This window comes from Bufo bufo, chromosome 1 (assembly GCF_905171765.1).
Source record: "Bufo bufo chromosome 1, aBufBuf1.1, whole genome shotgun sequence".
Lineage (NCBI taxonomy): Eukaryota > Metazoa > Chordata > Amphibia > Anura > Bufonidae > Bufo > Bufo bufo.
The window spans coordinates 813,699,609-813,721,092 of record NC_053389.1 but is presented as its reverse complement, the minus strand read 5'-3'; the positions used below and the strand labels follow the sequence as shown (position 1 = coordinate 813,721,092).

General features: G+C 44.8%; 2 long non-coding RNA genes across 2 annotated transcripts; both read left to right on the top strand.

Moving 5' to 3' along the window:
• The first annotated feature begins 1,042 nt into the window (after nucleotides 1-1,042).
• LOC120986594 lies at nucleotides 1,043-18,348 on the top strand. The gene is made up of 3 exons (XR_005775705.1): nucleotides 1,043-1,054; nucleotides 14,636-14,641; nucleotides 18,219-18,348. It is a non-coding gene; the product is annotated as an uncharacterized LOC120986594 (long non-coding RNA).
• On the top strand, nucleotides 16,650-16,986 carry LOC120986593. The gene is made up of 3 exons (XR_005775704.1): nucleotides 16,650-16,686; nucleotides 16,765-16,851; nucleotides 16,927-16,986. It is a non-coding gene; the product is annotated as an uncharacterized LOC120986593 (long non-coding RNA).
• Nucleotides 18,349-21,484: the final 3,136 nt, after the last annotated feature.

The window sequence follows — 21,484 nt, the reverse complement described above, 5'->3', positions numbered from 1 at the left end:
GGGCTTATAGCTTAATATCTGCTATTCATTATCTTAGGCCTCAGGCCACTAGACCTGAATCCTAGGACTTGGTGCAATAGGACAAGTGGTCAGCATGACTTGATGTGCCAGTTCTTAGGCAGTGCACTAACTTGATTTGCCTGCTGGTGCAGGCTGACCATTGCACATGGCAACATGAATGGGGAGTGTGGTAAGCAATTTCTATTTTGGCACTTGGGGCAGTATAAATAAATGCAGAACTCCTGGGGCCAACCATACTGGAGTGGTGTTATAAATATAGTGGGCACTGTTGGGGGTCCCAGCAGTTTTAACTTTATAGTGCACCCTCTTTTTATATAAAGAGCACTTCCTGCAGCATACTAAATTGGGGATAGCAGCAGGATAACACCATTGGGAACCAAAAGGAAAAAGATGGTCTGGGTGGAGAACATGAGTAAAGAGAACATCTAAATCACTAGATGTATGATGCTGTATATGTCTAATTCAAATATGCTTTTAGCAGTAGGGTTGAGGAAGGAGTTGGACTGGGAGCTTGGCATGGGGACACTATTTTGCTCTTACCTCAAGGCTAAAATTGACCCAGGCCAAATTTTCTATTGTATCTGATGCAGATATAGTTGTGGACAGATAGGACTGCTGCCAGGAATAGCAAACTGAATAGGGGCCCCAGACATAGCTGTGCTAGGGGCCAAAGCCCTCCCCTGGGTAGATTCTGCCTCTGGGACCCACTAGAAACAGAAGGGAAAATCGTGAGGTCCACCCATGACAGATATGCGAAGCGTTTGCAGGTACTGTACAATTTAGATGAGACTAAAGATCATCCACAGACTGTAAAAAAAAAAAATTGCAGGGTAAATTGACCTGCAATGTGGATTTTACACCTGCAGCATAATTAATTCTGCAGATTTTTTGTGTCCTCTCTTGCAATGCATGGGACCTTGCCCTTAGACCTTGTTTGCAGTCAGGGTTCTGAGCCAAGCCCTGGTGCTGGTCAAACACGGAACAGGTACAAATCTTTCCCTTCTGTATGTGTGCAGTACGCCAGTCCTTCAGGGTGAGCGAGTGTGAGGTCATGGGGGTCAGTAGACAGACTGAGGGTACCTCTTAGTACAGTTTGTAGTATACCCTGGGCAGGTGTACAGTCAGTGAAGAGGCTGGCACGTAGATCCTCTGGGGCACTCTCTAGATATAGGGGCCCGGTGATAGGTGAGGTACCCTGGGTGTTGAAGGCTTAGCGTGCCTGTGGCAAGATCCTTTACAGTTCATGACGCCGGTAACAGTGGCACACCAATTGTTAGGAGGAATAATGGAGGTACACACGATTGCAGTGAACGAGAATTCTTCTTTACTGAACAGTTCAAACTATGTACAAACTCCAAACCGTTCCATGTGAAGAATATTTAGCAGCAGGCAGGCTTTACCAAGGTAGAATCCTAGCAAGATAACTCAGGGGGGATTAAACTCACAGATCAGGCTGTACTTTCTGCAGAATCCTGTCTGGCTTTCTCCATGGCCCGTATGCCTAATAGCTGGCTTTATCCTTGGGTAGGGAAACCTCCTCTGGTATCAATTCTCTTGCTGACAATAAACTTCTGCCCCTCAGCTTTCCACTTGGCTGTGTAGGATTAGCACTTCTCTGTACTCTGCAGGTTGCAGGATAACTCAGGAGGATCTTCTTCTCTTGGAATCAGGTGGAGGACCTGGACTATCTAGCTGCATGTTCTTGGCTGATCCTCAGCTACCCCATGACTAGAGTGAACACTGGCCTCAAACACCCTCCCCTCCCAAAGCTAGACTGGGCCTGTCCATATATAATAGGGGTTCCTAGCTCCCGCTACAGCTTAGGAGGATAAACTACACCCCTAGCAGGCCTGGTACACAGGAAATGACATGAAAATATGCAATACAAAATACCATGACCATGCTCCACAGCAGGTGGGGAACAACATGACCCAATTGACCCTTAAGTAGTGCCCACCTTTATGTAGTGGGAAACTACATGTGGAGCCTGCTAATACTAAACAGGCATACAGCGCCTCACCTCTCCCTCCCCTGGTGCTCAGACCATGATCTGGTTTATCTTCAGCCTGTGTACAGACCCCTTGTATGCAGAGAACCAGCTGTGAGGCGCACAGTGAGAGGATGGTCTGAGGAGACTGAAGATGCTCTGAGGGACTGTTTCAGCTGCACTGTGTGGGATGAGCTCTGTGCTCCTCAGGGGGAGGACATCAACAACATTACTGACTGCATCACAGACTACATTATCTTCTGTGTGGAGAACACTGTGCCAGTCATGAAGGTACAGTGTTTTTCTAATAAGGCTCTCCTCAAGGAAAAGAGCCTTTAAATCTGGAAACAAGAAGGAGCATAAAACTGTGCAGAAGCAGCTGAGAAGGAAGATCAGAGAGGGGAAAACCATCTACAAGAAGAAGTTGGAGGGCCAGCTGCGGCGGAATAATACACGGGGTCTGGAAAAGCCTGAAAACCATCGCTGGTCACAAACTGGGTCAAATCCAGACTTGCAAATGAGTTGGGGTGGGTTAATGAGTTGAACAAGTTCTTCAATAGGTTTGACCCGATACCCATTACCCCATGCTGCTACAAACACCGCCCACCACCACTGCCTGTTCACCTCTTAGCAACCTACCACCACTCTCCCCCTCCACACCAGAGGACTCCATCGTTCACCCCCCTCCCCACATGCCCACCTTGTCCTTCACCACACTCCAGGTGAGGAAAGAACTACAAAAAAAATCAAGGTGCATAAAGAGTACATCAGAGCAGCTTTTACGATTCCCATTAGTTCTCAGAAGTTGCATGGGGAATAGTCCTTGATGACAATCAGTCTTTCTCTCTCTGAATGCTCCAAATTAGAGGTTAATGCTGTTTTTATTGTACTGTATAATACTATACTTCAGTTTCCTTTTATAGGAATACTATATTCAGACAAATGATCCTTTTGTCTTTAAGTATGGTGGCTAGCTGATAGCTTGAGATCTCTCCACCTAATGCAAAGGAGGCTGGAGTCACATACATGAGTTACCTTCCTTTGTCAATATCTTCATTACCTCTCTGAGTTGTCTGGAGATACTGTGATCTTTTCCCTTTTATGGTCTGGTACATAGAATTAACTATGGAGGTTTTGTAACCCTCCAAGATCATGGCCGGCGCCACCGGTAAGGCGACCTAGGCAGCCGACCAGGGCGCAATTTAGCAGGGTCCCGTGCGGTTTTAAAAAAAAAACAATGCCGCAAGTTGTTTTTTTTTGTAAACGGCGGCGGCGGGCCCTCCCCTATATCGGGCGGTTGCCGCACTGCCCAGAGAGAGGGACTGACAGGAAAGAAGCGCCTCTAATGTAGCTTGGACGAGATCTGTTCGGTCCGCGGTACAGGAGCTTTTGTTTCCTGTACCTGGCCGGACTGACAGGAAGTGCTCACTTAGTGTGCACTGCCTTTCAGTCCAGCCGGGTACAGGAAACAAATGCTTCTGTACCGCGGACCGAACAGAGCTCGGCCACGCTACACTAGAGGTGGGGGGGAGGAAATGATGAGAGTGACAAGGGAGTGGGGGGTGTAACGGAACGCCTAGCACCCCGACCGGGTACCTCCGTCGATAGCTGCTCCTAGTGCTTCCAGAGGACTCCAAGCACTCCACTTGACACCGTCAGCACTGCAGACCCCACGAACCGCCGAAGCTTGGTGGAGGTCTCGCCGTCTCCTACCCACCCTGGACCTACGACAAGGCTCCAGGCTCCAGTGGGTGAACCTCTCCTAAATGCTGAGACAGGAACCAGGAACAAGCTCTTACAAGAGCTTATACTCAGGGGAGTATTATTATATAGGAATCCCCAAGAGTGTAGTTATCCCATCCCCCAAACATGAGCCAAGACTTCATAAAGGGGTAAAGCAGAAACTCTTTATCGGGTTATTTTTCAGCCATTTATGCAGGTCTACTAGCAAGGAACACTTCCCCTGGGGCCCTTGTAAAAGACTGTGACAGTTTATATTTTAGCATCACATGCATTTACAGTATTGAAACCTTCCCAGCAATTGTACACAAAATCCCCTTCCCTCTGTCTGTAACGCAATCAACAAAATACAATGAGCATTGTCTGAGACGCAATTAACTAACACACTGGCATTGTCTGAGACGCAATCCACAAAATCCAAACGTAATGGGTTAAATTAATCACTACCAGACAGAAAACACACATTTTTCCCAACACACAGAAAACACCTCAAAACCCCACACATCCCCATAATGTATACATCCATGGATAGCTCTGATCTGGGGGAACAACATATCCCAAAATCACCCAGATCCGAGCAGGGGTTCCTGAATTCCATGGAAGTCACATTTGGCCGGCCGCAAGCATGGCTTTCCTGCCCAAAACAGTTCCACAGATTTAAGCTGTGCGGCCGGTCTGTCTTCTCCTTCAAAGTTAGTATGGGCCATAATCCTGGGGCAGGAGGCGGGCAAACAGCCCCCTCCAAAACACCGTTGCGAGGTTGGTTTCGCCACACATCCCCCCCCCCTCCCAGGGAAGACTAACCAGATACCTTACCTCACGTCGGTCGGTATCTGAGTTAGTCTGGCAGTCCACCCACAACCAAATACTGGACCTGTTGAATTTTGGTGCCTGGCTCTGTTCTGTACGTCCCCAGCTGTTGAGTGGGCATCTGCTACTCCTTGCTTCATTGGTGTACTCTAGCTTGGCACTGTAGGTACTTGGTGGGCAGAGGCCGACTGCGCTCTGCCCAGATGCCAGCTCTTCCGCTGGGGTTGCTAGTGGGGAGTCCGGCTCTGGAGAAGAGGATAGGGGAGGGCAGATGCCAACTGCGCTCTGACCAGATGCCAGCTCTTCTGCTGGGGTATCCTGTGAGGAGTCAGCCTCTGGACAAGAGAATAGGGGAGGGCAGAGGCAGACTGCGCTCTGCCCAGATGCCAGCTCTTCCGCTGGGGTAGCCTGTGGGAAGTCCGGCTCCGGAGAAGAGGATAGGGGAGGGCAGAGGCCGATTGCGCTCTGCCCAGATGCCAGCTCTTCCGCTGGGATGGGGTCAGGGAATCCTACCCCCAGGACCTTGTTGCGGATCAGTTGGGGAGAGGAGGGATCGCTTACCTTCTCCTCCTGGCATTCCTACGGGGTTGGTGGGGACTCTGTACCGGCCGTCCAGCATCCCGTCCAGCATCTGCATTATTGGAGTTAGGGGTGCTGTCCCCCTGTGGTTGGGGAGAGAGACCGGTTGTCTCCTCTCCCTTCAAAGTACACTGCCGCTGGGGAGTGAGACCGACTGTCTCCACTACCAGTGATGCTGGTTGTTGCAGAGATGAGGGACCGACAAACTCCTCTCCCTGTACTCCCAGTGGCAGTTGGGGATCTGGGCCGCCCACCCAGCCACCCTGTTGGACCGGTGGAGTGACTACGGTCCCATCTCCACCTGCCGACTGGGGTTCCTCCCAGTACCAGTCTATGAAGTCCCCTACCTCCACAGTTGGTGAGGAAGTAGGGGATACCTCAGCTGTGACTTGCCAGGGGTAGGGCTGCAGGTCTGGGCCTGGTATCCAACTGTCTTGTATCTTGCGCTGGGCTTGAATGAAGCGAAACAACTGTTGATAATCTTGCTCCAGCTCCCACTTCCTTTGGACCAGAAAGGTCAGATCTGCCCTCACCCCACTAGTTGTAGGCCAATTGTGCAAGTCCCCCCTGTAGTCAGTAAGTCCCAAAATCTAGACTCTTCTGTGCTCCCAAAGTCAATGTCTTCAAAAGACTCCCACAATAAACCAGGGCAATTATATTCCTCACCCTCGGGCTTAGCGTACTCCTCCATCCATGGAGACTGTCATACTGTGTCCCACCATAGTGCTTGGTAAGCATCATCCAGCCAGGTTTAATGCCATACCAGTGTCTCGAGCTCTGACACCCACTCCGTCAATGGTTGCTCTCCCAGTAGAGGTAGTCGCAGCGCCAATCGCATTTGTAATCTCTGCTCCTCACTGGGAAGACTCTCACCCCTCCGACGCTGCACGTCCTCCAGGGCCTGGTGCCATACGCCTTTCCGCTCGGCATCCCTGTAATCCGGGTGATCTTCCTCATGGAATGCTGTGCAGGAACCAACGGCATCCATATTGCTGTAGCCAGGGGCGCTGTAAGGATACTAGCGTTGCCCTCAATTTGTAAATCCACGAACTGTGTCTCCGAGCTGCTTCTCCTCTCACTAGGACGCCATCCCACTGCTTGCCACCAATGTAACGGAACACCTAGCACCCCGACCGGGTACCTTCGTTGATAGAAGCTCCTAGTGCTTCCAGAGGACTCCAAGCACTCCACTTGACACTGTCAGCACTGCAGACCCCACGAACCGCTGAAGCTTGGTGGAGGTCTCGCCATCTCCTACCCACCCTGGACCTACGACAAGGCTCCAGGCTCCAGTGGGTGAACCTCTCCTAAATGCAGAGACAGGAACCAGGAACAAGCTCTTACAAGAGCTTATACTCAGGGGAGTATTATGATATAGCAATCCCCAAGAGTGTAGTTATCCCATCCCCCAAACATGAGCCAAGACTTCATAAAGGGGTAAAGCAGGAACTCTTTAACCACCTCAGTCCCCCTAGCTTAAACACCCTTAATGACCAGGCCACTTTTTACACTTCTGCATTACACTACTTTCACAGTTTATTGCTCGGTCATGCAACTTACCACCCAAATGAATTTTACCTCCTTTTCTTCTCACTAATAGAGATTTCATTTGGTGGTACTTCATTGCTGCTGACATTTTTACTTTTTTTGTTATTAATCGAAATTTTACGAAATATTTGCAAAAAAATGAAATTTTTCACTTTCAGTTGTAATTTTTTTTTTTTAAAACGACATCCATATATAAATTTTTCTCTAAATTTATTATCTCTTTTGCCGAGATAAATATCTCGGCAAAAGACAACTTTTCCCATTTTTTTTTATACAAAGTTGGCATTTTACTGAGATATTTCTCTCACCCAGCATGGGTATATGTAAAATGACACCCCAAAACACATTGCCCAACTTCTCCTGAGTACGGCAATACCAGATGTGTGACACTTTTTTGCAGCCTAGGTGGGCAAAGGGGCCCACATTCCAAAGAGCACCTTTAGGATTTCACAGGATATTTTTTACACATTTTGATTTCAAACTACTTACCACACATTACGGCCCCTAGAATGCCAGGGCAATATAACTACCCGACAAGTGACCCCATTTTGGAAAGAAGACACCCCAAGGTATTTCGTGATGGGCATAGTGAGTTCATGGAAGTTTTTATTTTTTGTCACAAGTTAGTGGAATATGAGACTTTGTAAGAAAAAAAAAAAATCATCATTTTCCGCTAACTTGTGACAAGAAATAAAAAATTCTAGGAACTCGCCATGCCCCTCACGGAATACCTTGGGGTGTCTTCTTTCCAAAATGTGGTCACTTGTGGGGTAGTTATACTGCCCTGGCATTTTAGGGGCACTAATGCGTGAGAAGTAGTTTGAAATCAAAATCTGTAAAAAATGCCCTGTGAAATCCGAAAGGTGCTCTTTGGAATGTGGGCCCCTTTGCCCACCTAGGCTGCAAAAAAGTGTCACACATCTGGTATCGCCGTACTCAGAAGAAGTAGGACAATGTGTTTTGGGGTGTCTTTTTACATATACCCATGCTGGGTGAGAGAAATATCTTGGCAAAAGACAACTTTTCCCATTTTTTTTTTTATGCAAAGTTGGCATTTGACCGAGATATTTCTCTCACCCAGCATGGGTATATGTAAAATGACACCCCAAAACACATTGCCCAAATTCTCCTGAGTAAGGAGATACCACATGTGTGACACTTTTTTGCAGCCTAGATGCGCAAAGGGGCCCACATTCATTTTATGAGGGTATTTTTAGACATTTGGATCCCAGACTTCTTCTCACGCTTTAGGGCAGTATAAATACCCCACATGTGACCCCATTTTGGAAAGAAGACACCCCAAGGTATTCAATGAGGGGCATGGCAAGTTCATCGAATTTTTTTTTTTTTGCCACAAGTTAGCAGAAATTGATTTTTTTTTGTTTTTTCTCAAAGTCTCCCTTTGCCCTGACTTGGGACAAAAATTTCAATCTTTCATGGACTCAATATGCCCCTAACGGAATAGCTTGGGGTGTCTTCTTTCCGAAATGCGGTCACATGTGGGGTATTTATACTGCCCTGGCATTTTAGCGGCCCTAAAGCTTGAGAAGAAGTCTGGAATATAAATGTCTAAAAAGTTTTACGCATTTGGATTCCGTGAGGGGTATGGTGAGTTCATGTGAGATTTTATTTTTTGACACAAGTTAGTGGAATATGAGACTTCGTAAGATAAAAAAAAACAAAAAACTATTTCCGCTAACTTGGGCCAAAAAATGTCTGAATGGAGCCTTACAGGGGGGTGATCAATGACAGGGGGGTGATCAGGGAGTCTATATGGGGTGATCAATTCCCTGTCATTGATCATCCCCCTGTAAGGCTCCATTCAGACGTCCGTATGTGTTTTGCGGATCCGATCCATGTATCCGTAAAAAACATACGGACGTCTGAATGGAGCCTTACAGGGGGGTGATCAATGACAGGGGGGTGATCAATGACAGGGGGGTGATCAGGGAGTCTATATGGGGTGATCACCCCCCTGTCATTGATCACCCCCCTGTAAGGCTCCATCCAGACGTCCGTATGTGTTTTGCGGATCCGATCCATGTATCCGTGGATCTGTAAAAAACATACGGACGTCTGAATTGAGCCTTACAGGGGAGTGATCAATGACAGGGGGGTTATCAATGACAGGGGGGTGATAAGGGAGTCTATATGGGGTGATCACCCCCCTGTCATTGATCACCCCCCTGTAAGGCTCCATTCAGATGTCCGTATGTGTTTTGCGGATCCAATCCATGTATCCGTGGATCTGTAAAAAACATACGGACGTCTGAATGGAGCCTTACAGGGGGGGTGATCAATGACAGGGGGGTGATCAGGGAGTCTATATGGGGTGATCCTCCCCCTGTAAGGCTCCATTCAGACGTCTGTATGTGTTTTGGGGATCCGATCCATGTATCCGTGGATCCGTAAAAAACATACGGATGTCTGAATGGAGCCTTACAGGGGGGTGATCAGGGAGTCTATATGGGGTGATCACACCCCTGTCATTGATCACCCCCCCTGTAAGGCTCCATTCAGACGTCCGTATGTGTTTTGCAGATCCGATCCATGTATCCGTGGATCCGTAAAAAACATACGGACGTCTGAATGGAGCCTTACAAGGGGGTGATCAATGACAGGGGGGTGATCAGGGAGTCTATATGGGGTGATCAGGGGTTAATAAGGGATTAATAAGTGACAGGGGGTGTAGTGTAGTGGTGTTTGGTGCTACTTATTACTGAGCTGCCTGTGTCCTCTGGTGGTCGATCCAAGCAAAAGGGACCACCAGAGGACCAGATAGCAATTATATTAGACGCTGTTATCAAAACAGCGTCTAATATACCTGTTAGGGGTTAAAAAAAATCGCATCTACAGCCTGCCAGCGAACGATCGCCGATGGCAGGCTGGAGATCCACACGCTTACCTTCCGATCCTGTGAACGCGCGCGCCTGTGTGCGCGCTTTCACAGGAAATCTCGCGTCTCGCGAGATGACGCATATATGCGTGACTCTGCCTGGAGCTGCCGCCTCCGGAACGCGATCCTGCGTTAGGCGGTCCAGCTCAGTAATAAGTAGCACCAAACACCACTACACTACACCCCCCCTGTCACTTATTAACCCCTGATCACCCCATATAGACTCCCTGATCACCCCCCTGTCATTGATAACCCCCCTGTCAATGATCACCCCCTTGTAAGGCTCCATTCAAACGTTCGTATGATTTTTACGGATCCACTGATACATGGATCGGATCCGCAAAACACATACGGACGTCTGAATGGAGCCTTATAGGGGGGTGATCAATGACGGGGGTGATCACCCCATATAGACTCCCTGATCACCCCTCTGTCATTGATCACCCCCCTGTCATTGATCACCCCCTGTAAGGCTCCATTCAGATGTCCGTATGTGTTTTGCGGATCCGATCCATGTATCCGTGGATCCGTAAGAAACATACGGACGTCTGAATGGAGCCTTACAGGGGGGGTGATCAATGACAGGGGGGTGATCACCCCATATAGACTCTTTGATCACCCCCCTGTCATTGATAACCCCCCTGTCATTGATCACCCCCTGTAAGGCTCCATTCAGATGTCCGTATGTGTTTTGCGGATCCGATCCATGTATCCGTGGATCCGTAAAAAACATACGGACGTCTTAATGGAGCCTTACAGGGGGGTGATCAATGACAGGGGGATAATCACCCCATATAGACTCCCTGATCACTCCCCTGTCATTGATCACCCCCCTGTAAGGCTCCATTCAGAAATTTTTTGGGCCCAAGTTAGCGGAATTTTTTTTTTTTTTTTTTTTTTACAAAGTCTCATATTCCACTAACTTGTGTCAAAAAATAAAATCTCACATGAACTCACCATACCCCTCACGGAATCCAAATGCGTAATTTTTTTTAGACATTTATATTCCAGGCTTCTTCTCGCGCTTTAGGGCCCTAAAATGCCAGGGCAGTATAAATACCCCACATGTGACCCCATTTCGGAAAGTAGACACCCCAAGGTATTCGCTGAGGGGCATATTGAGTCCATGAAAGATTGAAATTTTTGTCCCAAGTTAGCGAAAAGGGAGACTTTGTGAGAAAAAAATAAAAAAAAATCAATTTCCTCTAACTTGTGGCAAAAAAAAAATATTTCTATGAACTCGCCATGCCCCTCATTGAAAACCTTGGGGTGTCTTCTTTCCAAAATGCGGTCACATGTGGGGTATTTATACTGCCCTGGCATTTTAGGGGCCCTAAAGCGTGAGAAGAAGTCTGGGATCCAAATGTCTAAAAATGCCCTCCTAAAAGGAATGTGGGCCCCTTTGCGCATCTAGGCTGCAAAAAAGTGTCACACATCTGGTATCGCCGTACTCAGGAGAAGTTGTGGAATGTGTTTTGGGGTGTCATTTTACATATACCCATGCTGGGTGAGAGAAATATTTTGGTCAAATGCCAACTTTGTATAAAAAAATGGGAAAAGTTGTCTTTTGCTGAGATATTTATCTCACCCAGCATGGGTATATGTAAAATTACACCCCAAAACACATTGCCCAACTTCTCCTGAGTACGGCAATACCACATGTGTGACACTTTTTTGCAGCCTAGGTGGGCAAAGGGGCCCACATTCCAAAGAGCACCTTTCAGATTTCACCGGCCATTTTTCACAGATTTTGATTTCAAACTACTTCTCACGCAATCGGGCCCCTAAAATGCCAGGGCAGTATAACTACCCCACAAGTGACCCTATTTTGTAAAGAAGACACCCCCAGGTATTTTGTGATGGGCATAGTGAGTTCATGGAAGTTTTTTTTTTTGTCACAAGTTAGTGGAATATGAGACTTTGTAAGAAAAAAAAAAAAAAAAAATCATCATTTTCCGCTAACTTGTGACAAAAAATATAAAATTCTAGGAACTCGCCATGTCACTCACGGAATACCTTGGGGTGTCTTCTTTCCAAAATGGGGTCACTTGTGGGGTAGTAATACTGCCCTGGCATTCTAGGGGCCCTAATGTGTAGTAAGTAGTTTGAAATCAAAATGTGTAAAAAATGACCTGCGAAATCCTAAAGGTGCTCTTTGGAATGTGGGCCCCTTTGCCCACCTAGGCTGCAAAAAAGTGTCAGACATCTGGTATCGTCGTACTCAGGAGAAGTTGTGGAATGTGTTTTGGGGTGTCATTTTACATATACCCATGCTGGGTGAGATAAATATCTTGGTCAAATGCCAACTTTGTATAAAAAAAATGGGAAAAGTTGTCTTTTGCCAAGATATTTCTCTCACCCAGCATGGGTATATGTAAAATGACACCCCAAAAACATTGCCCAACTTCTCCTGAGTACGGCAATACCACATATGTGTGACACTTTTTTGCAGCTTAGGTGGGCAAAGGGGCCCACATTCCAAAGAGCACCTTTCGGATTTCACCGGCCATTTTTCACAGATTTTGATTTCAAACTACTTCGCACGCATTTGGGCCTCTAAAATGCCAGGGCAGTATAACTAGCCCACAAGTGACCCTATTTTGGAAAGAAGACACCCCAAGGTATTTCGTGATGGGCATAGTGAGTTCATGGAAGTTTTTATTTTTTGTCACAAGTTAGTGGAATATGAGACTTTGTAAGGAAAAAAAATCAAAAAAAAAAATCATCATTTTCCTCTAACTTGTGACAAAAAATAAAAAGTTCTATGAACTTACTATGCCCATCAGCGAATACCTTAGGGTGTCTACTTTCTGAAATGGGGTCATTTGTGGGGTGTTTGTACTGTCTGGCCATTGTAGAACCTCAGGAAACATGACAGATGCTCAGAAAGTCAGAGCTGCTTCAAAAAGTGGAAATTCACATTTTTGTACCATAGTTTGTAAACGCTATAACTTTTACCCAAATCATTTTTTTTTTTACCCAAACATTTCTTTTTTTTATCAAAGACATGTAGAACAATAAATTTAGAGAAAAATGTATATATGGATGTCGTTTTTTTTGCAAAATTTTACAACTGAAAGTGAAAAATGTCATTTTTTTGCAAAAAAATCGGTAAATTTCGATTAATAACAAAAAAAGTAAAAATGTCAGCAGCAATGAAATACCACCAAATGAAAGCTCTATGAGTGAGAAGAAAAGGAGGTAAAATTCATTTGGGTGGTAAGTTGCAAGACCGAGCAATAAACCGCTAAATTTGTGGAGTGCCGATTTGTAAAAAAGGGCCTGGTCACTAGGGGCGTATAAACCTGTGGTCCTTAAGTGGTTAATCACTACCAGACAGAAAACACACATTTTTCCCAACACACAGAAAACACCTCAAAACCCCACACATCCCAATAATGTATACATCCATGGATAGCTCTGATCTGGGTGAACAACATATCCCAAAATGACCCAGATCCGAGCAGGGGTTCCCGAATTCCATGGAAGTCACATTTGGCCGGCCGCAAGCATGGCTTCCCTGCCCAAAACAGTTCCACAGATTTAAGCTGTGCGGCCGGTCTGTCTGTCTTCTCCTTCAAAGTTAGTATGGGCCATAATCCTGGGGCAGGAGGCAGGCAAACAGCCCCCTTTAAAAACACAGTGGCGAGGATGGTTTCGCCACAGTGGGAAATTATGAGAGTGACAAGGGAGTGGGGGGGAATGAGAGTGACAAGGGAGTTGGGGGGGAGGAAATGATGAGAGTGACAAGGGAGTGGGGGGGAATGAGAGTGACAAGTGAGTGGGGGGGGAGGAAATGATGAGAGTGACAAGGGATTGGGGGGGAGGAAATGATGATAGTGACAAGGGAGTGGGGGGGAATGAGAGTGATAAGGGATTCGGGGGAATGAGAGTGACAGTGGAGGGAAGGAGGAAATGATGAGAGTGACAAGGGAGTGGGGGGGGAATGAGAGTGACAAGGGAGGGGGGGAGGAAATGATGAGAGTGATAAGGGAGTGGGGGAGGTATTGAGAGTGACAACAAGGGAGTGGGGGGGGAATGAGAGTGACAAGGGAGTGGGGGGAATGAGAGTGACAAGGGAGTGGGGGAGTGAGAGTGAGAGTGACAAGGGAGGGGGTGAGGAAATGATGAGAGTGACAAGGGAGAGGGGGGAATGAGAGTGACAAGGGAGTGGGGGGGAATGAGAGTGACAAGGGAGTGGGGGGGAATGAGAGTGACAAGGGAGTGGGGGGGAGGGAATGAGAATGACAAGGGAGGGGGGGAGGAAATGATGAGAGTGACAAGGGAGTGGGGGGGAATGAGAGTGACAAGAGAGGGGGGGAGAGAGTGACAAGGGAAGGGGGGGAGAGAGTGACAAGGGAAGGGGGGGAGAGTGACAAGGGAGGGGGGAGAAGAGAGTGACAAGGGAGTCCCCAGAGCCAGACCAAGAGCCAGACTGCAGCCAGAGACCAGATCATCTTATTGTCCTGGTGGTAAGTAGACAATGCAATATGTTTAATATTTAATTGTTTAGTTATTAATACTACATTGGAAATTAATTTACCTCACATTAAAAGGACACTATAGTCCCAGATCCAGTACAGTTTAATGTAGTGGTACTGGTGTCTATAGCCTGTTCCTGCAGAGAACAGACACTGTGCGGTACTGGTGGTAAAGGAGCACTATAGTGACAGGAAAACAAACTCATTTTCCTGCCACTATATAGTTGTTAGGAGTGGGGCACCCTCGTGTCCCCCTCCCACTGGGCTGAAGGGGTTAAAACCCCTTCAGTCACTTACCTTTCTCCAGCGCCGGCACTGGGAACTCTTCACCCCGATCCTCCTCTCTGCTGCGAATGCGCATGCGCACGCATTCAAAACTATGTTCCGCGTCTTCCCACTGTAATTTTCACAGTGAGAATTGCGGAAGCACCTCTAGCGGCTGTCAGGGAGACGGCTACAAGAAGCTTGATTAACCCTAAGGGAAACATAGCAGTTCTTTTAATTTAAATGCTGAGAAAGGGGTGGAACATATGTGATGTCATCAGTAGTAAGAGGGTATATGTTTCGTCAAAGTGACAGGTACCATGCCCCCTTTTATATCGCTTGATATAAAGTTTATATCGCTTGATATTAATTTTATATCGCATGATATTAGGTTTATATATCTTGATATTAGTTTATATTGGCACTTCTCAGATGCCTGCTAAACTGCAGATCACAAATGTCTGTAAACATATTGCTTAATTAATGATTTACCAGACCCATGTCCCCGTGACACCTGTCAAGTACATCAAAGCACAGCTTTTAGGACCGGCCACAGTATGTATGCTTGTAAACGATAGTTGTAATCAAGACTTTTCTAATGCACGGGTCATGACCTCTTGAAACACATTGCTTAATTCAAGACCCATGTAACTTGAGCTGCCCTACAAGGTCGTGACACATGTCATGTAGATCAAAAGCACAACTTTTAGGATAGGCCACAGACTGCATTCTTGTAATCAATACGGGTCTAAATGACTTTTCTACAGACATGCTCATTAAAACATCTGGACATTGCCACATGGCTGTTTTATAAATAAATTTTGTAATTTTATATCATCTCATAACTCGTTTACAACATTTAAGTTTTGATATAAAAGCTACCCAGTTTGATATGAATTTGATATGAATTTATATCAATTTATAACACTTGATAAGCTTTTGATATAAAATTAAGATTCATGCATAAAAAGACCTATAATAAACATATAAATTCTTATAAAGCATAATTTAACTAGGCATTATAAATACATTTTGTAATTTTATAACATTTCATAACACATTTACAACATTTAACTTTTCATATAAAAGCTACCCATTTTGATATGGCTTTGATGTGAGTTTATATTAATTTTATACAATTCATAACTTTCATTTAAATAAAATCTTATTGATAAGCCCATTCATGACAGTTGATACGCTTTTGATATAAAAGATACACACTATCAACATATAAAAGCTTATAAAACATAGTCTAACTATTCTATCTACAGCAAATAATGAATATGCTAATCGCTACCACAGGGTATCGTTTTACAACGTGAACAGCCTATATAAACAGGGCCCAGTCTCTGCATTGCTATCACAGAGAGACTTGGGGGACATAGAAGCATAGACCAACAAGGCATAAGACACTTAAAAGGTAAGCACCATTTGACTGTTATGCTTTTAAATCTTTCACTATTCTTGAATATGACTTATGTTATCTGTATCTATGTATCTGTGATTATTTATAATTCGTAATGCATCACTAAATGTCTTTTTCTTTTACCACATACAAATGTTGCTATATTTTAACTAGCAATATCTTTCACTATTTATTGAATATGACTTATGTTATCTGAATCTATGTAACGTCTATCTATCTATCTATCTATCTATCTATCTATCTATCTATCTATCTATCTAGGTATCCATACAGCCAAATACCCCAACTATCTAAATTCTATCAATTTATCTATCTATCTATCTATCTATCTATCTATCTATCTATCTATCTATCTTTCCATCTATCTGTTAGCTATCTATCTATTTATCTAACTTTCCTATTTATAGGGGTTAAAGCGGCCCTGCAAATGTTGTTATAATTTAACTAACAATATACATTTCGTTTAGATGGATTCTTACCAAAATTTATGGGGCAATGACAATATACCCGATGTGCAGATGCTTATCGCGGCCGATGATTACTATGAGTCTTACATTAGCGGTGGTGGGGCGCAACTGCGTTCAGACGCCTCGCCCAGTATGGCGCTATCTCATACTGACATTTCAAGCGAACCCGATTACAATCCGACGTCTACTTGCCTGGTCGGTAAGTATAACCATCTTAGGCATTTATTACGTATATAGTTTTAGATCTAGTTATATTTCATGCACGTTTATTACAGATGAGCAAATCCGAGACATTTTAAGAATTGTGAACAGACCCGTCGATACTGGAAATACAGAACATTCAAGCATTGGAGTTACTAGCAACAGCAATTCTGACGAGCTAAAGGAGAACGATCCTTCACGAGTTATCGATCTCACAACCCCCTATCGAAATGAAATAAAACAAACGACCAGGCTAGCCAGAACACGTAAGGCTCGATCGACTTCTTTGATGTTGACTGTTTTAAACATTATCTATATTTCTAATACACTTTTTTAAAACACAGCGCTGGAAAGAAAAGTGTATACAATTGATGACATCGCGACACTCTCCGATGATGCCCTACAAAAGCGTCGCAAGCGGGGAAAAGAGCGTAAGGACCAAAATGCATTGCTGCTGTAATATATTTTAAACAATGTCTATAAGTCTAATACTTTTTTAAATGCAGCGTTGAAAAGAAAAATGGCCACGACCGGGGTCTCCAAAGCGGTATCAAAGAAATCTAACAACGGGTAAGGCTCCCTCTACAGCAGCTCAAAAAACAATGTCTATAACTTTTAAGCGGGTATAAACAATGGTGTTTAATCAAACCTTGTAATTTAAAGTTTTTCAGCTGCCGGGTAGTAGCGCACGTGCCAACAGAACTGTTTCATTCCCTGAACCACCAGAGTAGGTCACCAACGCCCGCGACAGTTGGCTGTCTGAAAATACCGCACTGCCGATTATCCGCTGTCCTGATGCCCGTAAGTTAATATTACACGGTGCTCTGTTTAAATTACAAACGCTTGATGTTCTTAATACATATAGCTTAATGTTTGTCTTTAAATTTCAGCCAAAAGAAAAGAAAGCAACAAAACCCGAATCGCTAAAGAGAAACGACAATCGACCACAAAAAAGCATCAGGAACAGTTTACACCGATAGCTGGAGTTCTAACAACGCCGCGGCCGGATTCTGCAGAGTGGTGAGCCATCTAGCGTAATAAATGATATTACAGCTTTATGCGACATAACACCAGTACCCAATACAGAGGATGTAATACCTTGTAAAAAGCGCATCACATTTGATACGCCAGACACATGCAGCAACGTACAACAGATAAGCGAACCCCAACAGCGATACGCGCCTCTTGTCCATTCCTGTTATTGTCGGGGTGGAGAGACGTACACCGCGTTGAGGGATATTGCGAATTGTAATGACAAAATGGCACGCGTGGCGTTGCATTTAAAATGTTACGTTAAAGACTCTACGTCTCTAGCGTTTAACAGTCCCAACAAAAATACTGAGGGACAAATACACGCTACGCGTGATAAATGCATACGACTGATTACGCATCTTGACGCTCTTGAAAAAGAGCTGCTATGCCGCGACTGACTAGTAATGACTGGTGGAGGTGGACGCCCTTTTAAAAGCGCAAAAACAACTGTAAGTGCTAGGGTTAGAAAGTTAAAAAAGGCTATAAAAATCAGTTTTTCAGTTAAACGTTCTAAAATAGCTAGAGAAAAAAGGCGTCGCCGGCGTAACAATGGGACGCCGGCGCGTCCGAACAAAATAGTTAGCAAAAAAAGACAGGAATGTCGTAACAAGACTGGTGCGTTGGCTCGTCTGAATGCTGGACAAACACATCAGCAACCGCAGACCGCGCAAGCGGGGCACAGTCGTCCAAACAGCTCGCACACTAATAGACCTTCAAATACGCAATCAAGGCGTATTCAGTCAGGCGCCCCGCAAAATGGCGACAGGCCCTATAACACGGCTATTACAGACGAACCCCCTGAACCACAAAATGTTAGATCCGTTTATCTAGAACGTGTATATCAGCAACAGCGTGACTTAGCAAATTTTAATAGTACCATGTACACGGAACACTTCAGATTCGCTAACCTCGAAGCCATTCGCTCGTTTGTTGATGCTCTTGATGCAATACACGCTTCTATACAGACATTGTTAGATAGGATTTTACGGGACGTTGATCCGGGTGATTTCATACAATTGCGTTTAGACGGCGGCGAAACGTTTGATTCGATTTTTTCTAATAGGTATTCTAGAGATGGATTTAGAGCCGAAACATTTTTGGACAATATTGCTAACGCTTTACAGAGTAACGCGGAGTGCATAGCCGGTAATACACTTAAACTAGTTGTCATCATTGTTAGGTGCCGCCGTGGTGGGGCCAGAAGACGTTTGGGCGGTGTCGCGTATAGTCGGATTATTGATCGTAAAAAACAACATTTATACGATTTTAATAATTACGATAATAACGTCTGTTTACGCTATTTTGGAGGGTGCTGCTTTGAGCGACGTCGCCTTGTTAGAGAAAGCTCGACAACTGCATAGAGACTTACAAATACCCGAGGGGTATTTGGTGTCTTTTACTGACGTTGCTGAATTTTAAAAAAAATTAAACATCACAATTAAAATTGTGTACCACAATAGGGGACAGTGGCGTTATTATCACACTGCCCACACAGCTAAAGAAAAGACCATCTATATATTGCACCATGAAAAGTAGGGGTGCACCGAAATGAAAATTCTGGTCCGAAACCGAAAATTCAGGATGCGCTTGACCATAAACCGAAACCGAAACTGCCTTTTTGCCCAAATACTTTTAAAATACTTTTTTTTTAATGATTTTATTAATCATTCTTTTTCATGAATTTAATAAATCATATTATATAACATGGTGCTTCCTCATACACAAGTGATTGTACAAAACAACAGTGCAAGAAACAGTTGTAAAACCAACCTCAAACTGTAAACAGACGTAGCCTCAGGTCAAGAACAAATTTTTGCTGGGCTACACAATTTTTTAAAAATGTAAATTAAATAACTACACACAACTTGGACTGCTTTCTATTTAAGTAAAAGTGGCAGGTTTCTTTTCAAGAACAAAAGTTGCTCAGCTTTCTCGCATGTTATGGGGGGGATCTGTGGATGACGGACACTGTTATGGGGGGGATCTGTGGATGACGGACACTGTTATGGGGGGTATCTGTGGATGATGGACACTGCTATGGGGGGAATCTGTGGATGACGGACACTGTTATGGGGGGATCTGTGGATGACGGACACTGTTATGAGGGGGATCTGTGGATGACGGACACTGTTACAGGGGGGGGATCTTTGGCTGGCACTGTTACAGGAGGGGATCTGCGGATGGCACTGTTATGGGCTGGGGGGATCTGTGGGTGGCACTGTTATATATGTGCCATCCACAGACCCCCCCCAGCCCATAACAGTGACATCCACAGACCCCCCCCAGCCCATAACAGTGACATCCACAGACCCCCCCAGCCCATAACTGTGCCATCCACAGATGTTTTGAAACACATAGAAACCTGTCACATAGTGATAAAGCTCTTTGTAAGAAAAAAACTTTTTGCGGATTTTGTTACAAATATATAGACTGCGGCGATGAGCACAAATGTAACGGTTTAAAATGCACCATCTGCGGCGGGCAGGTTGATAAATTTGACGACCATGTTTGTTACATGCAGCCATACAACCCCAAAAAAATGACTGACAAGTATATCTTTTACGATTTTGAATGCATGCAAGAAACAGGCTTGCATATACCCAATTTCATTTACGCAACCACACTATACGGCCCCAACTCCTGGCATTTTAGCGGGAAATCATGTACGCTTGACTTTGTGCGATTTTTTGCCGACGGTAAGTTTTCAGGTTACACGTTCATAGCTCACAATGCCGGACGCTACGACGCTTATTTTGTTTTACAGGAGTTGATTAATGAAAAATTTAAAATTGATATTATAAATCAAGGCGGTCGGTTAATGTGCGTTACCCTGAAGGACTTAAAAATTTGGTTCATAGACTCGCTGAATTTCATGCCTATGAAGCTCAGCAAGATGCCCGAGGCTATGGGTTTTTCAGGCGCCAAGGGACACTTCCCGCATTTTTTCAACACGGCAGAAAATCAAAACTACATAGGCGCCCTAACGGCCGCTGTGTATTACGGCGTCGAATACATGATGCCCGGGGAGAAAAAAGAATTCACAGATTGGTACGAGAAACATAAAAATTACACCTTTAATTTTCAGAAAGAGTTAAAAGCTTACTGTAAGCAGGATGTTAAGGTTTTGAAAAGGGCTTGTGAGTGTTACAGGGACACGATTATGGCCATGACGGAACAAAAAGTGCTGCAATACATTAAACGTGAAAAGAAATACAGAACGGTCACTAAATGTATTGATCCACTCCAACTTATCACATTGGCATCCGTGTCCATTGCCATGTATCGGTTTAAATTTCTACCCAAAAATACCATAGCGATTGTACCTGCAGATAATTACCACAAAACCCAGAAACGCTTTTCAACACCCGCTATACAGTGGCTCATGTACCTTGAACATGCTGAAGGCATTTCTATACAACACGCGTTAAAGGGCGGTGAAAAAAAGATCGGTAAATATTTTTTGGACGGGTATGCTTTTGTTAACGGTAAACAGACCGCTTTTGAATTTCATGGCTGTTTTTATCACGGGTGTCCTATGTGCTATAACGAGCAGGACAGCAACGAGCTTACTAAATCATCCTACGGGCAGCTATACCAATCTTTCCTAGTCAGGAAAAGCCGACTACAGAGACAAGGCTTTACGGTCCGCGTCCTGTGGGAACACGAGTGGCGGGAAATGATTGCAAACGATTCGGGGGTCAAAGAGTTTCTGATTAAAATGAAATTCCCGACTCCTTTGGATCCCCGTGACGCGCTTTATGGCGGGCGCACTAACGCCATTAAACTTTATCACAATGTGCAGGCCGATGAAACAGTGCATTATTACGATTTCACCAGTCTGTACCCTTTTGTTAATAAAACTAAGACTTACCCTGTAGGACACCCAAAAATCATTTATGATCATTTTGGCTACATTAAAAAATACTTTGGCATTGCACGAGTTAAAGTGTACCCGCCCAGAGATTTATTTTTTCCGGTCCTACCTGTAAAGCTAAATAAAAAACTAATGTTTCCGCTATGCTACACATGCGC